The sequence below is a fragment of the Streptopelia decaocto genome (genome assembly GCF_964273445.1).
Source record: "Streptopelia decaocto genome assembly, chromosome: 11".
In the NCBI taxonomy this organism is placed as follows: domain Eukaryota; kingdom Metazoa; phylum Chordata; class Aves; order Columbiformes; family Columbidae; genus Streptopelia; species Streptopelia decaocto.
The window spans coordinates 3683472-3702547 of record NC_138666.1 but is presented as its reverse complement, the minus strand read 5'-3'; the positions used below and the strand labels follow the sequence as shown (position 1 = coordinate 3702547).

The 19076-nt window shown below is 38.2% G+C and overlaps 1 protein-coding gene across 6 annotated transcripts in view; it reads right to left on the bottom strand.

Moving 5' to 3' along the window:
- Window positions 1-19076, bottom strand: part of FTO (FTO alpha-ketoglutarate dependent dioxygenase) — a 233266-nt gene that overhangs the window by 17022 nt on the left and 197168 nt on the right. The window contains exon 9 of one of the 6 annotated variants that reach the window (XR_014185053.1): window positions 14899-15060. The exons of the other annotated variants lie outside the window; for them this stretch is intronic. The gene's annotated coding sequence lies outside the window, so the exon portion shown is untranslated. The remainder of the gene's footprint in view (window positions 1-14898; window positions 15061-19076) is intronic. 6 annotated transcript variants of the gene reach the window in all.

Here is a 19076-nt window from a genome sequence, read left to right as displayed (position 1 = left end):
AATCTTATTGGACAAGATGACCAGTTACTAAAAGAAACTATGGAAAAATAGGATGAATTGATTTATGCTAGCCACTGAATGATTTTTTTTTTCCCAAGTAGCACTGAATGTCAAGATAACATATACCATAAGTAGTGACTAACAGGTAACATTATGATAAACATCAACGGGGAATCACTACTGAATGGTGACCCTCAAAATGGATTCCTCAAGAACCCAATAGGGTGGCCAGTATTAGTCACATTTTCATCAGTATTCTCAAAGTAAATAGCAATGACCAACTACTTGACAATTTTTGCAGACAGCACAGAGACTGATATCATTCAAAACAATGTGGGCAGGACTTAGCCCTGCCAGGTTACTTAATGATTGGGACCAAATATGTTACAGAACTATGTATTAATGTAATGATAGGGAGAAGGATGACTGGAAAATTGATGAGTTTGTGCTCAAAAACACTGCATCTGAAAACAATGTAGATATTATACAGGACAACTCAAAATAAATTCCCAGTATAGTACCTAATCCTTCTGTATTTCACTAGACAAACAAATATGAGAGTAACATGGAATAACCTTGTTTCTAGCTTTTTAGAAGTACATTGAAGAGAGCAGAGAAAAGAGACTATTGGAGGTAGGTGGAAAACACGATAATGATTAACTCAATTTGCTTCACTTATTGGATTTAAAACTGATGGATTGAAGGAAAATATCTTATATGAAAGAGCTCTCTTGTCTAGCAGAGAAAGCTGGAATTTGAAAATGAACCCAGAGAAATAGAAATAAACCTGTTTTTTACAATGCAGTCAATCACACACTGGGACAAACTATTAAAGGAACAGAATATTCTTCATTTCTGACATCTTCAAATCAAGGAAAGGTTCCTGCCTGGAAACCATGCAGTTACACAGCTAGCACAGGGATAAAAGAATAATATTTAGTAACTTGTGACAGAAGTCAAAACAGGTGACATAAAAATCCTAAATACAATGATGCTCAAACTTTTACACAACCATTCTTTAACGAGCATACTTTGAGTGAGACTTTTAAAACTCCTTGTAAGACATCTTGCTGTAAACTTATACATTCTAATTGGAATAGATACTCCAGGAGAATGAAAGAAGACAGAAGACTTCTATTGTCAAAGTCCCAAAAGTATCAGCTTGGCCTTTGAACCCAGCACCACTATGGAGAGAAACACCTTGATGCAGGGAATAAAAACCTTTAGTAGCATCCATGTTCTCTTGCACTTGTTACACAGAGGCATGAGTCTAACTTTTTAATATATGTAGGCTAAACTGAAAAGAGAATTAGCCAAAAGGTACGTACACACACACATGTTTAATTTATATCACAATTTGTAATGAAGTTTATGACAAATATTCAAAATACCAAAGTGATGGTAAACAGCATGTTTATAATTTCATTTCCTTTGTTTCTCTTCAAGCATCCTGGAATCACCAAAACATGCAAGGTCACACTGAATCAAGGGATATCAGACAATGAGAACCAATATTAGGAGAGATCTGAAAATGCCATTTATTCTACTTATGGAACTCATACACATTTTCTCTGTGATGCTTAAAGTTGTCAACTGAAGGGAAATGCAGTTTTACAAATTACTACAGAATTGTTTTATTTAAAGCCCTTTACAATTATATTTATAATTATATACAAATAAATGCACTTAATTCAGCCTTATCCTAAAACAGCGGAGAATTTAGAATCGTAGAACCATAGGGTCATTTTGGTTGGAAGAGACCCTCAAGATCATCAAATCCAGCCATAACCCAACCCTGGCAGTACACCGTGTCCCTAAGAACCTCGTTCACACATCTGTCCAACCCTCCAGGGATGGTGACTCCAGCACTGCCCTGGGCAACCTGTTCCAATGCCCCACAGCCCTTTGGGGAAGAAATTGTTCCCCAGATCCAACCTCAACCTCCCCTGGCGCAACTTGAGGCCGTTTCCTCTGCTCCTGGCGCTGGTTCCTGGGGAGCAGAGCCCGACCCCCCCTGGCTCCAAGCTCCTTTCAGGCAGTTCAGAGATCAGAAGGTCTCCCCTCAGCTCCTGTTCTCCAGCTGAACCCCCCAGGTCCCTCAGCCGCTCCCAGCACACTTGTGCTCCAGCCCCTCACCAGCTTTGTTGCTCTTCTAGACAGCTTTTCATTTTGGTAATTTTTAAATTTCATTTCTGTGAATTAGTAATTATAGTACAAATCTTCAAATATGTGTATATTTAATTTATTAGGAATAATCCTTCTTGATTTCATTATTATTATGGATATAGAAAGTGCTTTTATTTGACTAAGGCTGGAATAACTGAAATAATAATTTGCTCTAATTCTCTCCAAAGTTGAAACAAAGCAACAACTTGATTTAATTCTCTATGCTTTTTAAATAACTTGCTCTGTTTCCAAGATTGTATTTTTTTCTCCACAGCATTTAATTTGGCTTCAGTTAAGCAAATCATTAAAACATCCACACCTAACTTCAAAAATATACCAAATTTAAAGCACAGACTTCATGTTGTAATAAAAGCATACCAGCTGCTTCAGTATACAGTATTTACCTGTAAGCTCACCTGCTTCTTGTGCGTATTTAACTAGTTTCTATGCCCTCATCACTGCTCCCTCCAAACGCCTCACTTTTCCCTGCTGGTGTCACAACAAGGTGCTCTCAGCACACGAGAAATCAGCGCTTGGACTAGTCAAGAACTGAATTAACTTCATGGATTTCAGTACGGTCCCTAATCCACCAGACAAGCTCCTTCCCACCAGCCTACTGCTGCCTCCTCCTTCTCCCCATTCCGTTCTCTCTCTGGATTTGACCATGCACTTCTAAATCAGAATCCAAACCTACAAAGGATGCCGTAGGCAAAGAAAGAAGCAGGCTGAAGAGCCAAATACAGATTACAGGTTTGCTTAGCATACCTGTGAAAGTTCCAGAAACGTAATTCTGTGGTTAAACAAATTTAAAACAATTCAAAGTTCAGAAAGTGCTCTGTCAGCTAATGCCTCTTCATCCACTCCTTCATAGACAGCAATGGGTTTGAGGAGAGAAACAAGTGGTTCTCATCAGTCACTCTCACCTGATCATCACTGTACAGGAACCTGGCACAAACAACAGAACCCTCTCTAGTTTTCCACAAAAATAAGAGTTATGACAAATGTATCTTCAAGACATTTTCTTCATTAATTTGCAGCAATATCTCACTACTTAGGAGCTGCTAAAACCCTCTGTTCTCTGGAGATTTAATGCTAGAAGGTGCTGAACATTCAGTTCTCAGTGATGAAAATGGGAGCTGACGGCTCTCAGCAGCTCATCGCATTAGACAGTGGGGATTGCTCACGGAAAGAGTGACAGCCGTACCTGAAAAATGGGAAGCAAGGTCCCAACAGCTCAGTTACTGCCTGGCGTGCACCCAGAATTGGAAAACAAAGTGATGAAGACAAAGTAAGCATCGCATTTTATGCTTACTTAAAAAGCATTGCACAAAAAAAAAAAAAAAGCCTATGCATTTTATGCTTACTTAAAAAGCATTGCATTTTAAAGCTATGCTTATTTTAAATCATTTATATTGGTTCCATTTATACACAATCTATTCTGAGAGAATGAGCACGGTGATACCAAATTGTCTATTAGAGCTACTCACAGGCACAGTTTCTGTTCATAACACGGTACAAAGAATGCTTATAAGCATTACCTAGTCATCTTAAATTCAAATATACCAGTCTAAAGCATTTCTGGGAATTTCTCACATTATAATAGTTTAACCATATGACTTTCTGTTTAATATTTTCCATTATACCTTATATTTGCATTAAGAGTCCTGGTTTCTCCTCATTAAAAACCATCCATGGGGAGTGTCGTCATTCTACAGCTAGCAGATAATTATATTTCAGATGTAAACTTCTTAGATAGAAAAAGAGGCACAGTCCAAGTCTCATACCAGTTCTACACTGCCTTAATCAAATTGATTTATCAACCTTTAAAATCCATTTTACACTAGCATAATTGAATGGAATTCAGTGGTTATTCTTATTTGCAGCTAAATAAGGGATCAAGCCCACAGCATTTCTTTTCATGACTCAAATACTTTGTCCAAGGATCCAGTAAAACTACCTGCTTTCAATCTCACACGTGTTGAACAGTTACGCCACTGACAAGAACTGATGCCATTTAATCTGGGTTGGGTCTCTTTTCCCCCTCAAAAGGCAAGGGCACTTGGACAGTTTAATGCAGTCACATCAGAGTACAGCATGATCTCTACTTGTAAGAAATTTCAATGAGTTATTCTTTGCTTTCAGGTACTGTAGTCACTAAAGCAATTTAACTTTAATTCCATCTGACTTCAATTGTGTTCAAATTATAGTAAAAAGGAAGAAGACAACAAGCTGTAAATATGAAAAGAGACAGAAAATCATTGCGAATCATGCCTTTATGAATATTTGATGAAGAAAGGTTAGATCTACTGCTGGTAAATTACGAGAAATTATGTCCATCATGCGACTCTGTCAGCAAAGGTTAATACAAATAGGTTTGGATTTAGTTAAGATGACAATGAGGATTAAAAAAGATTTGTCCTGTCCTCGCTGCAATTAGTTTTTCTCCTATTATTATTGTAACGGAGTTTATTGTTAGGATTATGGTAACAGAACTACTGCTCAATGAAATCATTTTGTTTTTCATAATACTGTGGCAGTTTTGCAATAAATTTTTCATCTCTACTAATCTAGCTCTTTATTGTGCATTTGCTGAAGCAGAGATACAATCATTAACCCATTTCTTGCTGTTACAGGTCTCACTTTGACTGGCGGGAATTTCAGGCGCTGTCCCGTGGGCTGCAACAAGGCTCAGAGCTGCCCAACCACTGGTCCCCACCACGGCAGCAAGGGAGGAGCTGCTCGGGATGTGGGATGTCACACGAGCCCCTTTGGACAAAACCATGATGACATCTGGTCTTGTCTGCACTTAACAGCTCTTCCATGCTCGTGGTGATGGAAAATGGGAAATTCGGAGTTGTTACTATATATGTAAGCAAGCAATGAGAAGGAAGGTCTTGAAAATCACACTCCACCTCTCACACTGTAACGGCTGCAAAGCACAAGCAAATGTAAGTTGAAAACTCGATAATGTTTTCCATAGTAAGAAATTGTTCATAAAACAACTACCAATGTGTCTACGCAAAAGACATCAGAAGCTTAGGTGAAGTTAGGTTTTCTTCTGAGATGCATTTGAAATTTTAACTTCAAAGTTCAAATATTACATTACCTCCTGTTCTGACAAATTGCTTTAAATACAAAATTCTGCTATCCTGGAGTATTTTCTTTGCTCGCTTTTGAGTTTGATTATACACTTTTATAAACACGTGTTGCAAGTGCAGCAGAAATTTCATTCAGATTTTTTTTTTTTTTTTTTGGTGCAATCTCTTTCAATAAAAATATAAATTAAAACTCTAGAAGTACACAGCATATTAGTAGGGGTCCCCAGTATTGCTAGAAAGTGTTAAAAGTGACAAATTGGAATTGGCATGAATGGCACAGTTGATGGCAAGCAGTCCTGCTTCGGTGGTGTCCACTGAGAGTTACTTCTGCAGTTCTGCATACTTCTTCCACACTTAACACCACGTGAAAGAAGGAAATTTAACACATCAGGAAGCTTGCTAGCTTATCAGAACATCTAATCAATACCATTGACAACAATTCTGTCTAAAAGCACTGGGGCGACCCTAAGAAAGATACAGAAAGAGGCATTCAGGACCTTTGCCAATATATTACCTCTGACCCAGGGCTTCCACTCCATGCCCAAGAGGCAACGTGGCTTCCACCTAACCGCTTTCCAGCTGCCTGGTTTAATAAAATGCACCCTTCACGGTAGCTTTGACCCAGCTAAAACCAAAACAAATAAAAAACCCAAAACCCCCACTAGTGCCGCAGCCCCTGAGGCACGAGAAACAGCGATTCAGGTCATACGGTTGCTACCCCGCTGCAGCCATCTTAACGGCTGTGCAGATCGGACTCGTGTAAATCTCAGCGATGTTCTCAACATTAAGGGACTCAGTGGGATACAAATGGCTTCTTCATGTACCAGCCTTGCTCACAGAGATTTGAGTTACCTGTGGAGCAACTTTCCCACTCGCTGACATACACCTGGTGGTCCTGAAAGACATCATGACAAATTTCCACTCGCCAGATTTAATGCTCTAAAAAGCACCCGGATTTTATTGCTTAAGTTGAAGTTAACTCTGAAAGACAGAAGACAGGGATGCATATGTCTCGAAATACCTCCGGTAGCATTAGGGAAATGAAGTGCAACGGAAAAAACATTAAACTCATAGTATATGCAACATATCAAGTTTGACTGTTGTTCGCATGTACTGGTAATGGCCATCTATCTTAAAAAAAGAAAAAAAAGAAAAAAGAAAGAAAGAAGTAATCACCCTATTCTGAAAAGAAACATCTCAAAGCACAAATGTACTACACAGGAGTCACGGATCAGTATGTAAACTTTTAAACATGTTGGCTGCTATAAAAACATCGGAAAGGAGTACAAGGAGAGTCACAGCTAGTTGCTAAAATGTGCAAAGAATTGCATGTCACAGGGCAGGAAAAATGATTTTGTCATGTTATCACTGACTTGATTGTGTGTTTAGCCCTGAGACCAGACAGCCTGTGACAATAATTCTTCTATGTACCAGTGCAAGGCATCCACGGGGCACGGGTTATTTTAAGGACCTGACCCACGTTCCACAGCTGCACCACTCACTGAATTTTGTAACTTTTAAATAAAAATGTGAACTTTGCTTTAGGATTGCCCAAACCGTCACTTTTTCAAAGACTACCAAATGAATTCTTTAACTTGAGGGTATCTTTTTACACTGATATGAAAGTAAAAAACCAAAAACCAACCACAACAAAAACAACACAAAGAACAAACAAGTGAGTTCTTCAGCTTTAAAGACAATGTAACGAGATCAGAGATTCTGCCTGCAAAGAAATTAACTTATGGCTGATTAATGAAAGCAACCTTAAATAGTAGGCATATTGCCAAGAGCAGGATACTATAACAAAGGGGTAAGAATAAGAGGCAGCTTTCACAGGGCTAGAGCACAGCAGCCCAGAAGAGAAATTTGAACAGGACACTGCTTACAAATTTGATCCTAGATTCTTGGAATGACCAGATAAGTCATATCTGCTATTAAGTCCTCTATAAATTTCCCCCTCACATGTATCCTGCAGATAATTAATTTAATTGGTGAAAAAAGTTACTATATATGATCCCTAATAAAAATTGTGCTTGTTCTTATAGGAATTACCAGAAATAAAAAAAATCTGCTAGGCCCTCTGAACCCTAAAGGTCCCCAGCTGTACTCAGAATTTGCTTCACTTTATTGCTGTAATTCATTTAAGTGTCTTAGGACTCATTTAATTACTATCGCTCTCTATTCTCTTTGGTTGGCATAAGATCAAGCCCCAAAAGAATGAGCTTCGAAGAGACATTTAGCTGGTCTCTTTGACCTTTTTGCTGCCTCTTCTGCCCTCAAATCTGCTAAAAATGTGCCTTAATATTTTATTCCACAGAATTTCCTTTATCACAAGTGCTAAGGCCTCAAACAGATATAAAACAACAGGTTTGTTGTTTTCTTTTAAATGATCTTTGCGTATCTTCAGCTTGTTTTACCTTGGTAATTGAAACTAAAACTTTTCAAAATATACAAGTGAGAGATATTTCCTTTTCCTAAAGTTATTAGCAATTCTGCTTCTAGATACACAAACAATATAGCATGATTGTCATTACAAACTGTTTGTAAGCTCATCTGGGTGCTTATGTTGCCTACATGATAAAACTAGTTTCATTTTTACTGATCTGGATGACATTTTTCTTGCCATTTTCGCCTGCCTACATTTCTTTAAAATAATAACATTATAAGCTGTCCAAAAGCTGGTAGAGGTCATTTGTGTATGCTTTTTCCAAGCCCCACACTAACATGAAATAACAAAACTACTTTATTCATAGTGGACATGGGTGTTTTTAATAGGCTTGCCAATATTTTCTTACTATATCTGCCAAATAGTACACAGACTTATAGAGTAGTAACAAAGACAGAATCTATGGGCTGTAATAAGGACTGAGATGCAGTAGTACTCTAGATGCCTTTTATCTTTTTCAGTTACAAACCAATTTTCATCTGTTTTATTTTAGATCTCCAAATGATACCTTTAAAGGTCTTCATACTTCTACTTAAAGTCTCCACAGAAAACTTACCATTTGTGTTACTTTAAATAATTCAGCAGAATTTTTTTAACACTCAGTGGTTTGTTGTACCCGAGCACTTTCACTGCCCCTTGAATTTCATCACAATCTGCTCAGTTGTCTATAAAATGGTGGGGGTTTGGTCACTTTTAATAATCTCAGCACCAGGGAGCTCATTAAAGCACCAGTTTTGTCCTTCTATAACCAGACTTAAGCTGTAGCTTCTACAATTAAGGTTTTTGTCTTCCTCCTTTTCTATGGTATACAAAACTACCACGTTTTGTTCTTCATTGTTGCACTTACTATCTTCTACCTGTTTCTCTCTCTGATGATCTACCACTCCCTCTTCTTAGCTATCTCTCAACAATTTTTCAGCCCCTCAAACCCTTTCTGGATCCCTAGCCTGTTCTCGTCTGCACTTTATATCCATCAATGAGTTTATTTTGTCCCTGTTTCATTCAGTACTTTACTTTCACCAAGAAAGACTGGAAACACTAAATGCTTTGATGTTGTGCTGATCAGACATCACAGAATCACATGCTTGCTCGACTGAGGGATTAATGGGAGAAATGAGCACTAAATTCATCAAAATAAACATTCTGCTACAAATGAAACACAGTAAAAACTTAATGAAGTTAAATGGATACATGATAGTCTTCCAAAGTAGGATGTTCAAATTAACCTGTGTGATGGTGATGATAAAACAGCAAAAAACAATGCAAAACCAACAGAAACAAGCCAGTTAAAAAGAAGTATTTTCATCAAATATGCTGTATGCTCATGAAGAATCTTATATTTTCACATTAAGAATAATCAAAACGTATTATGTGTGTGCAGAAGGGGGTTAATGTCAATCAGATGAAGGATACACATCATTTCAAGACACGATAGTAATATCGATTACAGCAATAAACTAGCAGATTAACTGCAGTTCAGATTGCTATCTCCTAGGAAGATGACAATATGTAGATTTCCAACAACGAACAGCTAAACAGACAAGCTGTCCAGACCGTTTATACCTACACATTAAGACAACTGGTCATGCCATCTTTTAAAAGCTGATATTTTCCCCTTCAAAAACAGGGAAAGCACAATTTTTGGATGGAGAATTCAAGATTAAAACAAAATCAAGACATTTTACTTAAGTGTACTTATTGACCCCGCACCTCAAGAAACTGTTAACTCAATCCCATAAAATTTTGTATGCTCTGGTTCTGACTCAACAAAGTTATTCCATACACACTCATCTTCAGGCACAGGTCTCAACAGAATTACTGAATCTCTTACACAGAGATCCATATAGCCTGCATAAGTAGTCCTGGAATGTTTAGCAATCTATGGAATGAAATGCATGTGTAATTTTGACACGAATGTATACACAGAACAATTCGTGATTTCCATAGGAGGGCATTAGAAGCTCTAGTTGCTGTCCGAAGTGATCCATCCCTCACAACAGAAACTGCTAAAAATATGTATGTTATTAGAAATGGATTTTCCTGAAATAAAATGAAGTCATTTCAATATGACCAGGTGAGGACAGTAATTTCAATTGTCAGAAGGAATGGGCAATGTGTTATTCTACAAATCAGCTGGCTTTAGCAATGGCTGTCAGAAGAACTCAAGATTTTGATATTATCAGGGGGGTTATATTCATCTCTCAAAACTGCTCATGTGTGGCTTTGTATTTAATAGTTCAAGAAGAAACCAGGCAGCTATACTTTGGTTTTCTTGTTCTTCCTCTAAACCTTATGCTGGACACATGACTCTGACACAACTTGTAATACTATGGCATGCTGACAATGAACTTTTTCCCATCAATCTTATATTAGCTTCAGTGCTTAATTTCCCGTGTAAATGTATACTGCGCACCTCTGTAAGAGCATATACTACATGCCATGTTCTATGAAAATTAGTGAAGTTAACATGAATAAAGTGATCAAGGTGAGCAATGTTATACCATACTTTTGTGTTACTAATGTATATTTTAAGAAAAAAAAAGTTTCATCCCTCATATTAAATAAACCTGTTTGGAACTGAACTCAACAAAACTCCTACTCTAGGTCTGTGGAACACTGAATCCAGACTGATGGAAAATGTACATTGGCAGGCTCTTCATAGTGATTATTTTAAGTGAGCTCATGCTGTGAACTACACAAATGCAATGTAGAATTGCTATTGTTTTAATCTTTCAAATAAGAAAACTTTAAAGTGCTAGTTAAAATTTGGCATGATTATAGCCATACATCACTTCTATGTTTCTGTAAGACTAATGATTTAATTGAATTTCATCTATGTAGAACCCCTGAACAACCAACTGTTTTGTGAGTGTGACCAAATGCAGGATTTTTCTGACGTAGACACCTGCAAACAACCATTGCAGGAAAAACGATCCTCACAGGTTGAATGGACACATAGAAAGGCAAAAAAAGAAAAAAATTACTTTGACGTTTGGGGGTTCAGAATATAGTGGTTACTGGGTTGCATTCTACCTGGATGTCAGGAAGCAAGAGAAGTACCACAGAGGTTTATATCAGGACCTCTCACTTAATGGTTTAATCAGTGATCTGGGGCAGTAAAGGACTGCATGTTCATCATAATGGTATGTGACATCAGACTGTGGGGGGATGCTACTACTGGTCAATATGCTCAAGTGCTCCCATACAGACTGGAGGAATGGGTTAACAGGAACCTTACGGAATTCAAGACAGAAAAATACAAAGTCCAGCATGTGGGAAGGAATAATGATGTAAGACCAACCAGGGTATTACTCTGCTGAAAAATACCAGCAGGTCTTGGTAGACACAAGCTGCACGTGAGCCAGTAGTCTCTCTTGGCAGCAAAGATGGCCTATGGTATGAAGGGAAGTATGGCCAGCAGATCATGGGAAGCAACCTTCCCCCTCTACCCAACAATTTCATATCACATCCAGATACTGTGTCCCATTTGAGATCTTCCAACACAAGACAGATGTTGATCAACTGAAGCGAGCTGAGCAGACGGTGCTCAGATGGTTGGAGGCTGGAGCACCTGCCCTGTGAGAAGAGGCTGAGGACCATGGGGCTTGTTCACCTGCAGAGGCAGCAGCTTAAGGGGACTTGACAGCAGCTTCCTCATATCTGTGAGGAGGTCAGCAAGAAAACACCAGAGGCAGGCTCTACAGAGAGCTGCGTAGGAGTAGGACACGGGGGAACGGATATAAACTGAAACAAGAGAGACTCTAAACAGATATAAGAAAAAACTTTGTTCCCATGAGGACAGCCAAGTAGCGGAACAGGTTGCACAGTCTCCATCCTTGAAGGTTTTCAAGCTCCGACTGGTTAAAGCCTTGAGGAACCTGATCTGACCTCACCAATTATAATGCTTTGAGCAGGAGACTGACCCAGAGATGTCCTAAAGTCCCTTTCCAACCTCATTTATTCGATAAACCTGTGAACTAAAGTTTCTGACCTTGTTTCATTAAAGATATTTTAAATGCACATTATCTGTCTCTTTTTGGAGATGTAATCTCGCATCTGCTTCCATAACAATAGACAACTTATTATGTTGCAGCTAAAAATATTGACTTACTTCCAACTTCCCAAAGCAGGATGGGCAAGAAAAAAAGATGAAAAACCAAACCTTTATTGACATAAACCAAGACAGAGTGGCTTAAGGTTTCCCAAAGTATTAACATTATAATTAGGAAACAAGAGGTTTTGTTCCAGCCCTGGGTTTCTCACAACATCCTGCCTTAACAGGATCTCTTGGAATTTGTGACTACTTTAAGCACAAATTGTTCTTCCAAAGAGATGTTGACTTTTGTGGTCTATTAAGCAAGCAATACAAAATTGTACAGTGACGCAAGTGCTGCAGGCTAAGCTGTACATAAATCAGCTCCTTTTCCCTAGGGATTTTGTAAAAGTATAGACAAGATTAAAAGTAAACTTCAATGTTTTAGCAATAAGTGGTCAGGAAACAAAAGCAATTCATACAAGCTTGCTCATTGTTTCATTTCCAGGTGAAAATACGTGTCTGCCTACAGAGAGATGGAGTAATTGCAAGGGGAAAAATACAGATAGTCCAGTCTCTTGGGGTGAGTAAAAAATCAACATGCATTTCCAAACCTTTGGATCCTTCTTCCAGGGTATGCATCTTCCATTTACAGAGAGCCAAAGGCCCAGAAAAATCTACACCGCTGTCTGTAGGACAAAAGGGACAGAACCAACATGTGTGTACCAGCAATCACAGCAGGAATTGGTTTAGTCTGCTACAGCCTGCAAGAAATCCTGATGGGCATGTATATGGGCTCGGATGGAGGGGAAAAAAAGAAGTTAAAAAGAGATCTTCACAAGACAATGTTTTACGGGGCAGCAATTCCACAGAGGCTTTTGTTTATTTACTTTTAGATTGTGCTGTTGTGCACTTTTTTCCTCATTGGTGTGGAATGACCTACCAAACCCTCTGCTGAAAAATCAAGTTCACCAACAGTATAAGCAAACACAAGCAGACACCAAAAACCTACTCAGATCAGTGAAAATTCTGACTATTTGCAGAAAAGTTTTCTATGTCATTTTTTGGCTAACACGCCAGATACAACGATAGTCACAGTTTGCATTTGAAATATTATATAGGAAGTCAAGGAATGGATGAAGTATTTATTTTCAGATAGTTCTATTCTGCAGTATTCCCAGTGCATACTAACCTGGAAATTTCTAATATACTGACAGCAATCATGGGCTCAGCATAGGATGACTTCCCAAGTACGTGGGTTCTTAGACACGTTTTGCCTAATTACATTAACTACCAGTGGTCCCCATCCATTGAGAAAGCTGCCTTGTATATGTTTCCACTAGATATATTAACAAGAAATGTTTATGAAGCTTTAGTTTCCTTTTTCCAAACGCATTTCTTTCAGTTTGCAATGCCTCATATTAATGTATACAGTCTTATTCTGCTGTTCTTTCAGACAACACTCCTATTTACTTTCATATAGTCTTCAGATTTAATCTCTCTTAAAGAGTAAACAGCAAAGTTTTTGGAGAAATTACATTAATATGACATCAAGATTAACCCTATGTATTTTTTCCCAAAATATTGGATTACTATTGCTTTTTAATGTAGACCTTACTTCAAAGTATTCTTTCTATTCAGATTTCAAAGTACTCTAGACACGGCAGTTTCTGCAATTGCAAGTGTTATTTTCTTCTAAAATAACCTTTTAAAATTGATGTTACATAATGATATGAGCTAAGATATCTATTATATGTATGTACTAAGTTCACCATCCATAAAAGAGCAAGATTTCATGCTTTGTGAAATACTTTTGTATACTCCATTCAGCAGAGCTGTAAAATGGTAAAGATATTATGCACTAAAATTTCAACATTAAAAATAAACCCTTTCCACTGGGAGCTCATGCTCAGTTTGACAATTTCTGAAATTTTATTTAGAGGCTTTAATTGTTCACTTGATCTCCACCTATATCTCAGTACTATAAACATTAGCAACAAGTTTATGACAACTGCAATGAAATACTAGTAATGTGCATTGAAGTTAACCCTTGTAGGATTCAAAAGAGAAAGAAAAAGACTTTAAAGTCTTTGACAATTAAAAGTTTTTCTACAGAACAAAAATAACTCTGCTTATAATGTAACTTCCATGTTTCAGCTTCTATTTCTCCCAGCTCAAAGCACTTTATAACATTGGTCCAAATAGTTCATGCTTTATGCTTGGAAGCACTTTCATTAACTATTTATGTAGGTACAGAAAGCAAGATTTGGTCCATGATAAATAATAAATCTTCAATAGATATAGCTGGGATCTTTTCAATGAAACATGTTTTCCCTAGAAAATCCTAATTTCTTGAAGCCACAAAAGTTGATGGAAAAGGTCAGTTTCAATTTATTAGACATTTAAAGATACTTTGGAAAGACATTCCCCAATTGTAACAAACAAACAAAACCAGAAAAAACCAAACAAACAACAACAAAACAATAAAAAAACCCAAACCAAAACAAAAAAAACCTCGTTTTGACATATTTAAAACAAGTAACTTCCATTTGGAAATTTCAGCTAAATACATTCAAAAGACCTCGCAAAACTCATTTATGTTTTGGGAACACAAAACACTCTCACTAGCTTGTCCCAAAGTGTCTTTTGAATTGAAGTTTATGGTAAATTCTTAAAAATTTGACTTTGTCCTTATAGAAAATACTCCAATTGTTTACATTTTTTCCCAAGACTCATATCTGCCCTTTATATCAATATTGATTACTGCTATCTACACTTTCCTGTAGGGATATAGTTGAATTACTTCAGATTACAGAGTAATTGGATTTTAGATCAGTGGGAAACAAAACCAGTCTGCTTTCTACAAACATGCTGAAAATGTATTGTTCTTTACTTTTGTGAATATAAACTAATAAAGCCTAATTCACAATCCAAAGGTGTGAACCTATGCTTCTATGCATCCCAGAGCTAGCTAGGATACACTTCACAGTTTAGCTGATAGTGAGCAGTGTGTGTGTGTGTATATATATATATATATATGTAGTATTTGTCTTTGTCTTGCCAAGTCAACCCTGTACAGTTGCTCTTCACCAGTACCCAACTGTTGTGCATTTAAAGCCATTGAGGGTATGACTATCTAAAGCAAATGTACTGACCTGATTTACAAACAGTGGGTCCAGTCAGCCCATCTGTAGATGAAATAAGAAGGGACACATGGAACTTTCCTCCCATCATTTCAATCACTGGTAAAGAACTGGACAAAGCCCATTCTGGCTGAGGATTTGCTCTGTTCTCTAATCACCGTAAGTGCTCAGAACCTAAGAAAAGGAGCAGACTGAAGCTCAGCAAAAAATCCAAGCCAGACATGGAACAGCAAGAATATCACATAGATGCCAAGGGTGTGTAACTGAGAAAGCCCCATCAAACCAAGCAACAAGTTGTGTCCTGTCCCACACCCAAGTCTGCTGCTAAAACCAACCGCACTCTGCTACTTTGGTCATTCCATCTTCTGTGGATCTGTCAGGCAAATATTTGTGTTCTGACTTTGATTCCCCACCAAATACAAAATTCAGTTCTAGGTCTGTTCTGAAATAAACCCTCCTAGGATATTACCAGCCACCTGAGAGATTCCCAGGATCTCCCCCAACAGCAGCCCCAAAGTGGTGCAGCCATTTGGGTTAAATAAATAGACGAAATTAATGATTTTTGGACCAGAAGGGAAGCACAGGCAAGTCCTGCCAACAAGGTAGCCCTTTCTACCCTATCCTGCACGATCCCAGAATTTGGCTGGCAGCTTCTCATATGTGACACATATTATATATCTATATCGTAAATGTGACATACTTATGATAACAAAACAAGAAAACCTACTATTTGCACATAAATGTATTCTGAAAAAAAAATAGTCATATGTATCTTCTCAGAGATGGCTTAAAGAACAAGAAGTTAAAGAACGTTTCTTTTTTGTGATTTAATTTTAGCATTCATGCAGTTACAAAGAACCTGAGGCATTCAAAATTGCCATGCTAAGGTATCATAAAGGCTGAGTCAGGACTTACTGTTGCCATCAAAGACCCTGAAAAGTAATCAGAATATGGTCATTTGTCCTTTGGATGTTGTTTTGGTACTAGCTCATTTAACAGGGCGCAGGGAACCCAACAAAATCAGTGTTTCTGCCAAGGTAAAGTTGAGGGTTTGGCTTAAATTAACAAAGCATGCCAGCAGATATATAAACTTAACTAAACACAAAAGTCTCAATTGAGCTAGAATTTTAAAACAGCTCAAGTAGACAAGTTTTCATTTTATATGAGAAAAGGGAGGAAAAAAAGTAGTGATTTTGTCATGGAGGGAGTTTCTGAGCCCTCCCTTCACAACGGCAACAAAGAACCCGCTGCCATTCCCTAGGAGACCACCCACAGTACATATAGTATATTGGAAATGTCAAGAAAGAGCTGCATAAAGAATATGTGCCCTATTTCCTATGAAACACTTCAACATGGCATGCATAATGTTTGAAAATTTTCCACTAAAATATTGGCAGTTACTCCGGACCAATCTGGGTTGTCACTCAAATGTCAGGACAGAAGGAGAAAAGACTGGGCTAGGATTTTTCCTTTGCTTTAAACTTACCCATAATTTGTGTGCCAGCTACCACCTCTTGCTACTAGCGGTAACCCCTAAAAAATCTGAGAGGCAGCCTGAGCATTTGTAAAACCTGCACTGAGCCGACCTTGGGGTGCGCAAAGGAGACCGGCACATCACACCAATGTGACCCTGTGGCACCTGATCCCCACAGCTCCGAGTTGTCACAGTTCCACTTCCAACACAGAAACCTATTTCTGGAATTGTAAAATAAGGTACTAAATGCCACAAGGCTATCACACTGGTATAAGGCAGGGACTTTTCTCTACAAAAAAGATGACAAAGAGCTGACAAACAAGAGCACATGTGACTGCACAAATGTAGCCAGACAGTCCAGTTCTCGAGCAGTCAGGATGTTGTTACTGAATTATTTTCCCAAGAAAAATCTTCAGAAAGGCAGTGGTAGGTTGCTTTTATCAGATATACACATACATTAATACTAGGTCATGCAGTAAACTCCACAAGGTGAAGCTGCATGGAACAAATATGACATCATATTGCAAAAAAAACCTGGTTTACATTATTTTCCAGCAGGGAAAAAAGACAACTTACAAAAGCATGGAAATGAAATATGCAGGTCATCTGTGTTAATTTGCTGCTCTGACTCAAACCTCTAGATCTTAACACAGAAATGCAAAGCACAACTTTTTAACATTCCCTGCTAAGCAGCTGCTTTATGAATAACTGGAAGAAAACCTTTATGCTTGGTCACACCAGCAGCAGGAGACAACTGGCTTTTCTCATGTAATACAGGGAATTGCAGCCAGTGCTTCATTAAAACACCAGACACTTTGGCAGCCATGGATGCTGAACATTGCTTACTGTTCACATCTGCGGGTAAATGACAGCAGGCTGAAACTGTTGCCTTCCACTAAAGAGCAAGTACATGATCCAGTGCAGTTAATCAATAAGATAATGGAATGAATCAATAGCAAAGATTTTTAGGAGGTCTTAATTAAACAAACACTTGCAGATACAAATGATGTCTTCAATCTATTGATGGTACCAGGGTGAAGGGTTAAACATGAACAAAACCATCAACTTTATTTTACCAGCACGTATTTCTCTAAAGCACCATATAGTTTCTTGGCCTCTGCACTGGCCCATCACTGCATCCCTACTCATTTTCACCACCATGTTACACAACCCATAATAAAGCAAAAGCTAAAAAAAAATTACTGAACAATTCAAGATGCGATGACAAAGTAGACAGAAGTCACTATTATCCACTGCTACTTCTTCATGAAAGGTGCGACTACCTAGCAGAAATCCTAATAAACTCAGTTTCCAGCTGCAAGGTGTACAATTAGAATAATTAAAGAACACCTAAATTGATGGACCCATTAATGCAGGAGATCTCCAGTGGGCCTCCTGCACAAACACAGCAAGTCGATATTTTTGATTCCCCCAATGGTTCTGTGCTAGGCACTGTTTTAAAGAGACATCAATCTATGATGTCAGCATTTATCTAATGAACCTTCAAAAATCAATGTCAAGATGGTCTACTACATGTATGCACCCAATTTGTCTGTTCTCTAAGGGACACCAGATAAAACAAAAACATTATAAGAGGAGTGAAAACTGGCAGCGACCACTCCACCTGACCTTGAGGATGTTAATGGAAGGAGCGAAACTTGACCTGGCTGTAGGCATAAACAATAGGTTTCCAAAGGCAATCACTATTCCAATACCTAGCACATAATATATATGTATAAAGAACAGGTATTCCAAAGAGAAAAGAAAATGAGGTGTCTTAATTTAAGGATCTCTGAAAGTGCCTTTGTCAGCCTTACAGTACAATGACAAACAGGTTGTTATTTTTTAAATGACTATAATCAGGATTCTTAAGGATAACAAGATTACCTTAGTTATTAATATAATTCTCATCTCCGTTGCCAGCAGTACTTTCCTTGGCAGAATTCTCATCTGCACCCGACAGCCAGCGCGTTCAATCCCTTCCACAGCTATTAGCAAGAGTGGCCATTTAGCTTCACTGAACCTGCAGATTCTCTTAGCTATTTCCTTGTTAGTGTTTAGACTCAACTTATCCTCACTATTCTGTCCACAAGATTCCCTGAAACTGCTGTTTCGACACTGTATCAGACAGCAAGCGGAGGTGTAAGTCAGCTTCTTCCCCTCTCCTGTTTGAATAATAACCTGGTCTCTGGTTGCTGCGAGGTGGAGCTGCTCTGGCTCCCAACTGGAGGTGACAGGTTCTCTCTGGCAGGTGGGCTGTCTTGTAACCTTTTTTTTATTCACAGCAACTCTGTTTCTTCCTCCTGTTCAGAGTATTTACTCTTGTTGGTCGCATGTAAACAGTTAGGTATGCCTCAGACAGTTCAAAGATGCATTACGCGGGTGAATTAGTAGTTGCAGGATGCCTGACTGCCTTCATTCATGTGCTCCTCTCTAACACTGAGGGATTTCTGCCCAATTAACTGATGGTGACGAAGCCCCATCCTGAGCTCCTCACTCAGAGGAACCTCCCACGAATTTGGGAAAAGTCCTCAGGAAGCAGGAGGTTGAGAATCAGTCTGAAGATGCCCCGATTTCTCCAGTGTAATATTTAGGAGCCTAGCAAAACGTTTACACTCTCATCAAAATACAAACCATGTAATTTAACTCCTTTCATAAACTTTGTGTTTCTCAGTGCTACACCCAGGTTGGAATGAATCCAGATTTTTTTTTTTTT